This window comes from Hibiscus syriacus, unplaced genomic scaffold (genome assembly GCF_006381635.1).
Source record: "Hibiscus syriacus cultivar Baekdansim isolate YM2019G1 unplaced genomic scaffold, ASM638163v2 tig00015905_pilon, whole genome shotgun sequence".
Classification (NCBI taxonomy): Eukaryota; Viridiplantae; Streptophyta; class Magnoliopsida; order Malvales; family Malvaceae; genus Hibiscus; species Hibiscus syriacus.
The window spans coordinates 428,353-441,304 of NW_024062373.1; the positions used below are offsets into that span (position 1 = coordinate 428,353).

The 12,952-nt window shown below is 36.2% G+C and overlaps 1 pseudogene; it reads right to left on the minus strand.

Moving 5' to 3' along the window:
- Positions 1-6,035: 6,035 nt before the first annotated feature.
- On the minus strand, positions 6,036-7,537 carry LOC120208054 (annotated as a pseudogene).
- Between the last annotated feature and the right edge of the window lie 5,415 nt (positions 7,538-12,952).

Genomic DNA, 12,952 nt, shown 5'->3' on the forward strand with positions numbered 1-12,952 from the left:
ATTCATTATCAAAGTTTATTAACTCGGGTACTTTATTCTTTGTAATTCCCTCATTTGGCTTGATGAATTCCTCAAAGGGGTCCTCAGGAACTTTTTTTTTCCTACACAAGGCAGTTATTAAATTTGGGAAAATTAAACTACCTCTAACTTTCTTGGCACAAGCATGGATTTACTCGAAGATAATCTCACCTACGTTGATTAGCAACTCGTATATGATGGAGTGAAGGAGCATCAGTCGCCTCAGTAACACAGTTGAATTGTGGGATATGGGCATCATCTTACCTTTGAGAAAATGGTTCCATAGCTTGGCGACATGCTTAAGGGCACGTTGATTGACTCTCTTGTGGTTGGGAGCAATTCCATCAAATTTGGCCCATCCATAGAACAGGTCTTCGAGCACCTCATCATACATTTCAGAGTATGCTTCAATAACGAATTTCTTATGATAAATATACTTATCATCCATTAAACATAAAATAAAGTATAATCCAAACAACTCCAACACCAAATAAAATAGTTCATGGTATGGCTAAAATTATTCCAAAATATTCATTAAGTACAAGCCCTTAAAAGATAAGAAATGAAGAACAAAGAGAATGAAACTCCAAAAAAATAGAGCTGTTGTGATGACGTCAGACCACCACCATGATTGCTTCAACACGTTAGCCTCTCTCGAGGGCCTAACCACTATTCTAGTGAAGCTCGACTATGGAGGAAACCGAGGAAGGACGAGAGGGGAACGGTGGAGAAGAAGGTATTGTAGCCATCTTTTTCAAAGCTTTTAGGGTAGGTGAGAGTGGGGATCTCTAAAATGGTGGGCATAATGTGCTATTTATAGTGGGGAATTTTTAGGGTTTAATTCCCTCAAAATTTCCCTAACTACCCTTGAATTCATGCCTATTTCGTGAATAATATGGCAGCTGCCACAGTAAAAATTGTTCCTCACGGTCATCGTATTTAGTACCTTTGACCTTCTCAAAAAAATTTGTCTAGACAAATATTTTCCTCCTCAATCATTTCCTATAACTTGTATCATCACAACCAGCACACAACCCTTCTCATCAACAACATCAGTTTTTAAAGAAAAACTAGCCGAGGTAAAACTTATCAACCACATGCATGAAATATCCTAAATGCAACCAAATGCAACTAAAATGTTATGACAATGTCTTTTAGATAATCAATAACTTAAGTAAAAAAACCCAAAATGTAGTCTTTTTACGGAGTTATCAACAAGCGAAAGCAGTGGAAACGATTCTATGTAAGAAAGCTCAAACGGTGAACGATTCAATGGGTTATAGCCAAAAAGCTCCAAAGAGAACTAAAACATCTTAGTCATCGCAAAGTAAGCCAAGGACCACTAAGGTTTAAGGAGACCATTGTCAGGGTCATCTAGGGGAGTAGTTTAAAGTTTAGAGTTCAGATCGTAAGGGTAGGTCAAGCTTTAGTAGGAGACCCTTATCATCAGTTTCTAGTTCAAGAATTAGTAGGAAAAAGTGGACTTTGTCCTACCTAATGTGCCTGACTTGTGGTAAGAGATACCCAGGAGAGTGATACTGGGTATCCAGAGGCTTTGGCTATGGGTCATGATCATTTTGTTAGAGATTGTCCAGAGCTCAAAGCTCAGCCCTCGCATCGACACAAAGCTCAACGCCATCTGTTCAGCGAAGTCAAAGGTCCACGAGGGGTGGTAGATCTATCTCTGGGAAGTTTAACAGGGGTACTGCCATATTAAAGATTGACCTGAAACCTAGAGTGGCCTCACGCCAGTATATTGTACGAGCGCAGTAAGAGTGCGATATTGTAGATGTTATATCAGATATATTTACAGTGTTCTGCATTCCTGTTACTGCATTAGTAGATCCAGGTTCTACCCACTCCTACATATGTTATGATCTATTCCAAGAGAGAAATATCCTAGTCGAGGGTTTAGAAGTGGGGGTCATAGTGTCTAGTCTCCTAGGATTTGACGTCTTGGTTGACAAGGTTCATCGTTGATGCTCTGTAGAGATCCAAAATTAGATATCCTTAGCTAACTTGATGGAGTTACTATTTTTGAAATTCAATGTGATCTTGGGCATGGATTGGCTTTCAGAGCATGACTCTAGTTTGAAGTGCAAGGCGAGACAACTTAAACTTCACAAGGATGACGAAACCAAGGTAGTGATGACTAGCAAGAAGTTGAGTTGTGCGACCAAAGTTGTCTCTGCTGTTGTAGCTCAAAGACTATTGGGTTGAGGGTGTGATGCCTTCTTAGCTCATGTTATGGAGACGCGAGTTTCCACTCTGATGATAGAGGACATCTTTACAGTGCGAGATTTCTTTGATGTATTTTCGAAGGAACTACCAGGGTTACCACCTGATTGGAAAGTTAAGTTTAGTATTGAAGTGATGCAAGGCTCATCTCCAGTGTCCATTTTTTCCTATCGCATGGCACAGGCGAAGCTAAAGGAGTTAAAGAACCATATACAAGAGTTATTGGAGAGGGGTTTCATCCAACCTAGCATTTCTCCTTGGGGAGCGACAATTATTTTCGTTAAGAATAATAATGGGTCGATAAGGTTGTGCATCGACTATTGACGATTGAATAAGTTGACAATCAAGAATCCCTCTTCCTTGAATAGATAATCTCTTTGACCAGCTTAAAAGGACATGTGTATTTTCCAAGATAGACTTGAGGTTAGGGTATTACCATTTGAAGGTCAAGGATACTGATATAGCCAAGATAGCCTTCAAAACAAGGTACGACCACTATGAGTTCCTTGTAAAGTCTTCAAACTCACCAATCCCCTGGCAGCATTTATGGATTTGATGAACCTAGTTTTTCATCATTACCTGGATTAGTTTGTGGTAGTCATCATGGATGACATACTTGTATATTCATGCTCCAAGGAAGAGCATGATCAACACCTCTGCAACATTCTACAAACACGTCGGGAGTGTTTGTTATACACAAAGTTTTGGAAGTGCAAATTCTAGTTGAAAAAAGTCTCGTTCCTAGGTCATGTAGTAGAAGTAGATGACATTCGCGTAGACCCTCAGAAAGTTTAGGCAATGCTAGAGTGGAAACCGCCTAAGAATATATCTGAGGTGCATAGCTTCTAGGGTCTCGCAAGGTATTATCATCGCTTCATCAAGGGTTTCTCGATGATAGCGGCAACGTTGACTAAGTTACTATAGAAAAGGGGTTCTTTTTATATGGAATGAGAGATTCCAAAAGAGTTTTGATCTGCTAAAGGAAATCCTCACCCATGCTCCCATCCTGACTTAACCTATGTTGGGCAAGGAATTTATCGTGTTTAGTGACGCGTCACTGAATGAGCTGGGGTGTGTTTTATTGCAAAAAGAAAAAGTGGTGGCCTATGCATCTTGTCAGCTAAAGCCTCATGAACGAAACTATTATTCACATGATTTAGAACATGCAACTGTAGTTTTTTTTATTGAAGATATGGAGGCACTACTTGTTTGGAGAGAAGTTTCATATCTTTACAGACCACAAGAGCCTTAAGTACCTAGTCACTGAGAAGGAGTTGAACTTGAGGCAACGTAGATGGGTCGAGCTACTAAAGGACTATCATTGTGTGATTGACTATCACCTAGGTAAAGCAAACGTCATTGTGGATATGTTGAGCATGAAATCAATGTTAGAGTTACAAGCTTTGTTAGTGCATTCGAGCATGAATGACTTGGGTAGTCTGTTAGCCAAATTACGGGTTAAACCCGAGTGAGTAGATGAGGTCAAAAGGTTATAGAGTATGGACGACCATTTGAAGACTCGGATTGACCAAGTCCTCCACGGTGAGGCTTCAGTCTATGAATTGCATGATGAGAGTGTACTTTACTTTAGAGGTCTATTGTGTGTGCCTACAGAAAAGAAGCTATATGATAAGATTATACATGAAGTGCATTGTAGTCCTCTAGTAGTCCACCCAGTCGGTAACATGATGTACCAAGAGCTCTGATTATTGTACTGGTGGCCAAGCATGAAGAGAGAAGTATATGAGTTTGTTACCAAATGCTGAGCGTGTCAGCAAATTAAGGCGGAATACCATGTTCCCTTGGGATTACTTCAGCCAATTTAGATATTGCAGTGGAATTGGGAGAGAGTGACTACGGACTTTGTGATCAGTCTATTGATGACTAGATCGAGGCATGATGATGTGTAGGTTTTAGTCGATCGAATGACGAAATCAGCTTATTTTCTCCTAATTTGAATAGATTATACGTTAGAAAGGTTGGCGCAGTTGTGCATTCATGAGATAGTGAGATTGTACAGAGTTTCTACATCAATCATATCCGTTAGAGATCCACGTTTCACCATCGATTCTAGAATGTGTTGCATGAAGCTTTGGGTACCAAACTACATTTTAGCATCGCTTTCCATCCTCAGAAAGATGGACAATCCGAACGCGTTATTCAAATCTAAAAAGACATGCTTAGGTGCACCGTCTTAGACCTCAAAGGTAGTTCGGAAGATCACTTGCCATTGGTGGAGTTCAAGTACAACATTTATCAGGCTAGCATCTAGATGGCCCCGTATGAACCTTTGCATAGACGTAAGTGTAGAACTCCATTGTGCTGGACAGAGCTCAGTGAGGATAAGATTTTAGGTCCCAAATTGATTCGAGAAACTAAACAGAATGTTCAGTTGATGTAAAGTCGGTTGAATGAGGCCTTAACAGACATAGGTCGTATGCTGACCTAAAACGTAAGGATATAGAGTTTGCAGTGGGAGATAAGATGTTTCTCAAGGTCTCCTCATAGAAAAGGTATTTTGATTTGAGCGCAAGGGAAATTTGACTCCATATTTCATAGGACCCTACGAAGTATTAGAGAGGGATGGGCCAGTAGCATATCGATTGCCCTTACCACTAGAACTAGAATGCATCCATAATTTGTTTCATGCATCCATACTTAGAAGATATTGATCCGATCCATCCCACGTCTTACCCTTGAAGAAGATTGAGGTGAGTCAGGACATGACCTACAAGGAAGAACCGAAAGGATCTTAGCCAGGGACGTTAAGGAATTGAGAAACAAGAGAATTTTGTTGGTGAAAGTCTTGTGGAGAAATCATGATGCAGAGGAGGCGACATGGGAGGTTGAGGAGGATATTCAACTTCAATACCCATATCTCTTCTATCCAAGTAAATTTCAAGGATGAAATTTCTTCATAGGAGGGGAGAGTTGTAACGCCCTAAATTTTGGGTTTGGAGTTTCAAGTTTTTCCATTGAGCTTTAAAATAAAATTCCTTAGCTTATGAAAGGCTTAATCCATGTGGGTTTTAGTTTGGGCATGGGATGAGCCCAATAGGATTTAAAAAGGATGTTTTTATTCTTGGACCAAAGGAGGAAGGACTACACAAGTAAATGACATGTTTTCAAAACAAAGGCTGAATCCCATTTATGTGGTATCATCTTTCGTATGGGCACCTATTTTTCCACACACACTCCCTTTGTCTTCTTTCTTCTTCTTTTGTATTTCGTTTCCTCTCCAAGCCCAAAACAAAGTTTAAAGCTTAAACGATTTCAAGCATCCTTTGAAATTTCCAAGGTAAGAAACATAATCTATTTCCTGTAAACTCCAATTCAAGCCCTCCTTTGCAAGTTTTGGCTGTGTTTGCCAAAACTGGATTTTAGTAGGGTTTATGGAACCTAAGATTTTAGTCTTTTTTGGGGAGATTTAAGTTATATAAATTGTTTCTAGCATTTGCCCCCAAGTTCCAAAATGATTTAACAACTCAATTTCCTTGTTTTGATTAGTGAAAGAGAAAGGAGAAAGCTTTAAGGCAAGGGGCAAGGGGCAAGGAGAATGTAGTCCTTGGGTGATTTGGGGACTTTTTCCAGCAACCCAATACTAAGGTAACACATTTCTAACTTGTCAATACCACATGTAGATCATTAGATGTGCATAAATGGTTAGTTGAGTTCATGAAGCATGCTTGAGTAGTTCATGGTAGATTCCATGTTTAATGTTTTTCAGCATGGAAGATGACTTTTTAATCCATAAAACCTCAAATAAGACTTTAATAATGTCAATTAGACTTAGTAGGACAAATGGGTGAGATGAGGCAACAATTTCGTGCCCAAAACAGGGCATTTCTTGGCCCAATGATCGACATGGACGACGACGTAAGAGCAAACGCGAAGCAGAATGCTCCCGTGAAGTCCAATGGGATTAGATAGCTCTTAGCGGGCAAATCCAGCAATTTCCCACCACCAAAATAAAACGACACCCTTGGCACCTTCACGCTGCTCCTCGAAGATAGGTCGTAACACGTGTCGAACAACGCCACCCCTCTCATGCTCGATAGATCCTTCGTCTGTTTCACGAACGCGTCTCGACCACGATGTACGCCTGCGTCTGCAACCAAGTTTTGGAGGTCCCACAGCCTATGATTACACCTCCTTCACCTGAATCGTTTATGTCGACGAGGCTCAGGGAGAGTTGAATCTGTTGGCCACCTATACTGAACCCGGTCAGACCGACGAAATAAAACATATCGATCTTCCCACTCTTCATTAACGGAGCGACCACCAAGTCAGCTAGTAAGCCCGAGTTGAAATCTAAAGTCGACGAAACGGACAAGTCATGATCCACTAAACAGTAAGAAAACGACATCACTTTGATCTGCGAATTTATAGAAAAAGTTCCACCCCTGAGTCCAAGCAAACCACCGCTCCAACAAATAAGCCTTCGTTATTGTGGCCACAACCCAAAGTGACGCCTTTGATGTTCCTGGAGTTACCAAACGACACCGTTTCCATGAAGAAATCGCCTACGGTGTAAAACCCATCTCCATATGAGACTTGATAAAGGCATTTCCAGCTACGGCAAGTAGAAACTTCAAGAGAAGTACACTGCCTCGAGTCGCAAGTATTCGGACTGTAACTGGAGGACTCCGATGGGTTGAAAATCGGTCAGATTGTTGGTAACAGTCGACACAGGGTTCACATTGGATCCAATTAACATCACTCCCAGTATCGAGAAACACGTAGTATTGTTTAGTCGATTATCGAATTCCACCCAGGTGAAATACTCTCCACTCCCTTGACACGTTCCGAAAATAATGGGGGTAGAAAGCGCCTCAACTTGGATCTCGGTCGGCACCGACTTCAGCTCTGATTTCTTGATTCCAGTAAGAGCAAAGAGGAGTTTGGCATTGAGAGAGTTGACTCGGGCAGAGTCACGCTCGAGTCGGGATATAACAAGATTCTTGTAGTCGACGTGGTGGGTTTTGTGTGTGGATCCCCGAGAGTGCAGTGGAACAGAGAAAATAGAAGAAGGGTTGAAGAAAAGGGGTTGGGTTTGGGCCGGAAAGAAAGGTTGCACAAATTGAGGATCAAAGGAAAGAATATGTTGAGCCTATTGAAGAGACGAAACAATGCCGAGGGTAGTGGTCGTGGTCTCCGCCGGAGAGAGACTATCGAGAGTGGAAGTGAAGAGAAAAAAGAAGAGGAGAGGAGAAAAAAATGGAATGAAGAAGCCATGTCTGGGGAGTTTGGGTTTTAATATGGTTGAGCAAAGAAAGATCATGTCAAGCTTATTGGAAGACTATAAAAGCAAGAAGCTGAGACGGATGAGCTTTGAACCTAACTTTGCTTTTTCATCGTCCATAAAACAAAATACGGAAACACATGTAGGGACGTAGTCATGTTTTTTAAGCCTTAAGGCCACCAATAAAATTAGAAAATAAACAATAACAAAGAAAAATAGTAAAGATAAAAGGAAAATTATTCATCTCGACCTTACCTTTGTGCGTTTTTGATGACCATATCAGTTATCAATCAATTTCAATGGTAAAAGGATTTCATTTGATTATAAGATTAATATAATTTAATTTTGATTTGATCCGATAGTTGACAATGGCTAAAAGAATAACATAATTTGGCTATAAAATTATAAGATTTTTTATGAGTTTGAACAAAAAGAAAGAAAGAAAAAAGAAGAACTTGATATTTTTTTTGGAAAAATCATCAAATGATGATAAAAAAAAACTATAAAAGGAGTGATGATTCTCAATTTGTCTAAAAACATAGGATTTTAGGAGGAAGAATAGGAATTTAATGTGTCGCATCACTTTATTTTAATGACAGTTGACGATAATTATCGGAATAAAAAATTAAAAGTTTAATGATTGTATTATAAATCTTACAAAATTGATGGCTAAAATATAAATGCTTTAAAAATTCATCTATTTGATGTAATTTACCCATAACATTATTTATTTATTTAAATCGCAAACACAATTCAATTAATAGTCGAAATATATTTTTTCAACAATTTATACTTGGGAAGGAGAATTTTATTATTACTTGAACTCATAACATTGTTCAGTTCACATAATATAATGTTGGATAAATTATACAATTTTTCACTAAACTTTACTCTCTCCTATTTTATTTACTGTACTTTTCATTTTTCTAATTTACTCTTTAAACTTTCTAATTGTTTCTGTTTTGAATATTCTGAATTATTTTATTATTATTTTTGTAATATATGTCATTTATTATTATTAATATTATTATTATTTAATATAAAATATTTTAAAATATAAAATAAAAATATAAGGTGGTCGAACACCACCGTCGACCACCGTCAATTATCATAGATGGTGGCCATTCGGTATCAAATTTCATATATTGCTTCGCCTCTACACCCTGAGTCCGAATCCAACCCTCATTTTGTTGGAACTTGCTTTAAAGTCCACGAATTGGAGATCGAAAGTGAGGAAGTTGAAATGTTTCAGTCAAAATTCACAGGTTTTGGGACATTTTCTAGTGAAACAACCATTGTATTCAAACTTAGGGGACGAGGCGAACTGACTATGAAATTTGGTACCGAATCACCACATCTATGACAGTTGACGGCGACCGACGGTGGCGTCCAACCACTTTTTATTTTTATTTTATATTTTAAATTATCTTTATATTAAATAATAATAAAAGATATCACATTATACGAAAATAATAAAAAAATAATCCAGAGTGATCAAAACAGGAGTCATTCGAAAGTTCAGTGAGTAAATTAGAAAAATTTAAAGTACATTGGGTAAAATATGAAAGAGAATGAAGTTCAGTTAGAAATGATGTATTTTACCCTAAAAGTTATAAAATGGTCCTCCAACTATTCATATGTTCTAAACTTGTCATTTTTCATTAAAACATTGGTGGAAGTCTAAGTTGGACGTTAACCTATTAATTGAAATATGAAAAAATATGATCCCAAAATCATAAACAACTATACAACTCAAATGGTTCTAGGATCATATTTTTATCATAACTCATCATCATGTTAACGTCCAACTCAGATAACGGTCAAATTTTTAACAGAAAATGATGAATTTGAAACATATGAATAGTTGAGTGACCATTTTTTTAACTTTTAATAGTGACCAACTCAACAAAGTAACACCCTGTAATTGAATGACTATTTGTAATTTTTAATAGTTGATGGACTAAACAAAATAATACTCTATAGTTGAAAGATTTGTGTACTTTACCCTATAAATAAAAGAGAAAATAACTTCACGGACCGAAAATGCCTTATAATATACGATTTTAACCAACTTTTTTTGATTTGCGAAAATGACCAACAAATTCGCAACGCGAACTCCAAATTTGCAACACAATTTACAAATTTGCAACGCGAATATCTAAATCGCAACGCGAGTTTCAAATTTGCAACGCGATTTCCAAATTCGCAACACATAATTTCAAATTCGTAACTCGATTTCTGAATTCGCAACGTGGATTTTGTTTTCGCAACTCGATTTTCGAATTCGCAACACAAATTTTAATTTCACAACAGGTTTTATTTTCGCAACACAAATGTTTTGGGTATATAACTATGCAGCATCAACAACTCATAACCTAAATCCCTAAATCGCAACTCATTCCATCTCTATCTATCACTCTCTCCGACGACATCCGTTCCTATATCCAACGACATCCTTCCCCATCTCTAATTTTTTTTACATAATTTTATTTCTATATAATTTTTCAATGATTTCTCTCCCAAATTATCAACTATCAACTTAATAAATGTATGTTTTTTCTCTAATTTAGTGATGATATGTAGTTTATAGCTCGTTTGTTTAGTAAATTAATTTTCAATTTATAGAATGAAATCATCTAATGTTGATCATGTTTGGATAGATTTGTGTTTTAGAGGGTCATGGGAGAATGTTCATGGTGTTTTACAATATATGCCTTTACCCATGAATCTTCAACTAAAATTGTCATTAAAAAAGTTAACTTATGAAACTCTAAAGTTACGTGTTGCAAAGAAATTGAATTTAGAGCCTCTAAGTGGATTTAGGCTATCTTATCAGAGAAAAGGTAAAGTTTATTTGTTGACCGACAATGAAGATGTTGAACGATTCATTACTTACATTAGTGTTTTGCAAGAAGATGATGTGTAACACCCTCAACCCATATCCGACTCAAATACAAATATGAGGTGTCACATTGACTTTTCAAATTTTGACTCTTGACAAAATTCAAAGAAAATTTAAAACTTTCATTAAAATAAAAGCTGTTTATTTACATAAATTAACTAAAATAACCAAAACCGTTCAGAGCATATTCAACTCAATCAATTAGTACATGCCAACTATATCTTTAATAACCAAATACATTTAAATCATCATTTTTCTGATCTAAAACTTTGTAAGAGAGATGCTGACCTGTTTTGCTCTTCTTCGCTTCTATTCTCGCTTCTGTAACCTACGTGTGAAACAATCACACGCTAAGTCTATGACTTAGTGAGGCAATAAACATATAATGTAACTATAACTTGTAATCATGCATGAACTATTACTGCTATCACTCATACCCTTATTTATGTAACAAATCCCTATAACACATATGCAATATATCATTACATGTAAGAACATATATACACGCATATACTCATCATTTCCATCATTAGCCTCATTTCATTATCAATATCATTATTATTTATCTCACTTCGTATATATCCTCTTATACCTAGTATTTTACCCCACATTTAACTCATTTAATCATACAATCCACATATCATCATATAAATCATATAATACAATTCATAGCACAAAAGCATAAAAATCACATTTAATATGTTTGTTGTTATTTCTTTATTAGCCCATGTACACATGTGAGAACTATAGATATATGAGTCTATAGAGGTTGTGCAAAAATGTTGTCACCACAACTCGTATAAATGCACCTAAGTGCCACGTAGAATTGCACTGAAGTGCCGCGTAGAATTGTACTGAAGTGCCATATAAAATGTCCCTAAGGACCACGTAGAAAATTCCTTAAGAATCATATACATATACAAAGGATCAAGTATGTGTCTCAAAAGACATCACACATGTTCCAAGGAATACATAAATGTCCCGAAGGACCGCGTAGACCCTCGACTCTTGGCATGCCAACTATACCCCTAGCTCTCATGACACATAACATGGACATTATTATCTATGTCATTTCATATTCACACATTCATAACACTTATCTCTTATCGCATGTCTGATCTCTTATAATCATGTAATCACATAGCTCATATCATTTCTTGTGAAATCATACAATTTCACAATTCATTGTCATATATGGTTATCACATTTGTACTTAATCACATAAATAATGTTATATAGCATTAAAATCCCACAGTTCCTATTTCGTAGCTTATATATTGTTCTTATATCTTTTTATAGACATATAAACACCTAGATCATAATTCCCTAATTTATTGTACATAATCATATCATCATTTATATTCATAACACCTAGCTCTTATTTTGTTCTCTTATGCTTACATAGATCTTATAACATATATTGTAGCATACTAACATATATCACTTATATAAATTCATTTATATACAAATTTCTTATATTCTCTTAATTCAAGTTTACATTACTCTTATAACCTTTTCCTATTACTTCATAGATCTTTACCATGTAATTTCTATATCATAGCTCATCTAAGCACATCAATCTTTCTCATACAACTTATCTCTCATATGATTATCATTATTTATGTACAAATTTCCTAATTGATATTCTATATTCATATTGTCCTATAAATCAAAGCTAGTTAGTTTATCTCACTTTTCATTTAATACTATAAGTAAATTATAATAGTTTCCATAAACTTGACTCATGTAATTTATGTTTTGCTATTATATCTTCATTTAAACATATATTTACATGTTCATGATCACTTAACTTATTGTCTTTCTATGGTTATCACATACAACATTTACTATTATACATGATTCGTGACCTTATAACTTATTTCACATATTCATACAACTCATAAGGTTCTCATATAGTTACTTATTTCGTTTCCATATAACCCATATCATATAAATTCACACCTCATAACATATAATATGAACAAAGCATATACACATAATACAAACTTAATCATGCTTCTATTCATGCAAACATATAAAATATTGGAAACAGACTTATCGCTAGTCTAATTTCCATATAATAATATGCACAATCTAATAATATGCACTCACCTTGGCCTCACTAAGTTCCAATCCATTTCCTCTATTTCGATCAATCTTAACTTGATAATCGTTCTGGAACTTTCTCTCAATCGATATCTACATAATCATATATTTATACTATCAGTATCCAATCGATATACTATAATCTATCACTTCTTAGACCAAGAGAAAAGCTAATTTCATCTTTTAATGAAGACATGCATCGATGCACTTTACAGTGTATCGATGCATTCCTTAACGGGTGCATCGATGCACTACCTGTGCATCGGTACACAAATCCCATTCGATGTTTGTATTTTAAACGGGTGCATCGATGCACTCCTTATGCATCGATGCACTATTGGCATTCGGTGTTCAATATTTGAGAGTGCATCGATACACATTCAAGATGCATCGATGCACACAACCCAGAATTTACATTTTAAGCACGAAATCCACTCTCTTTCAGT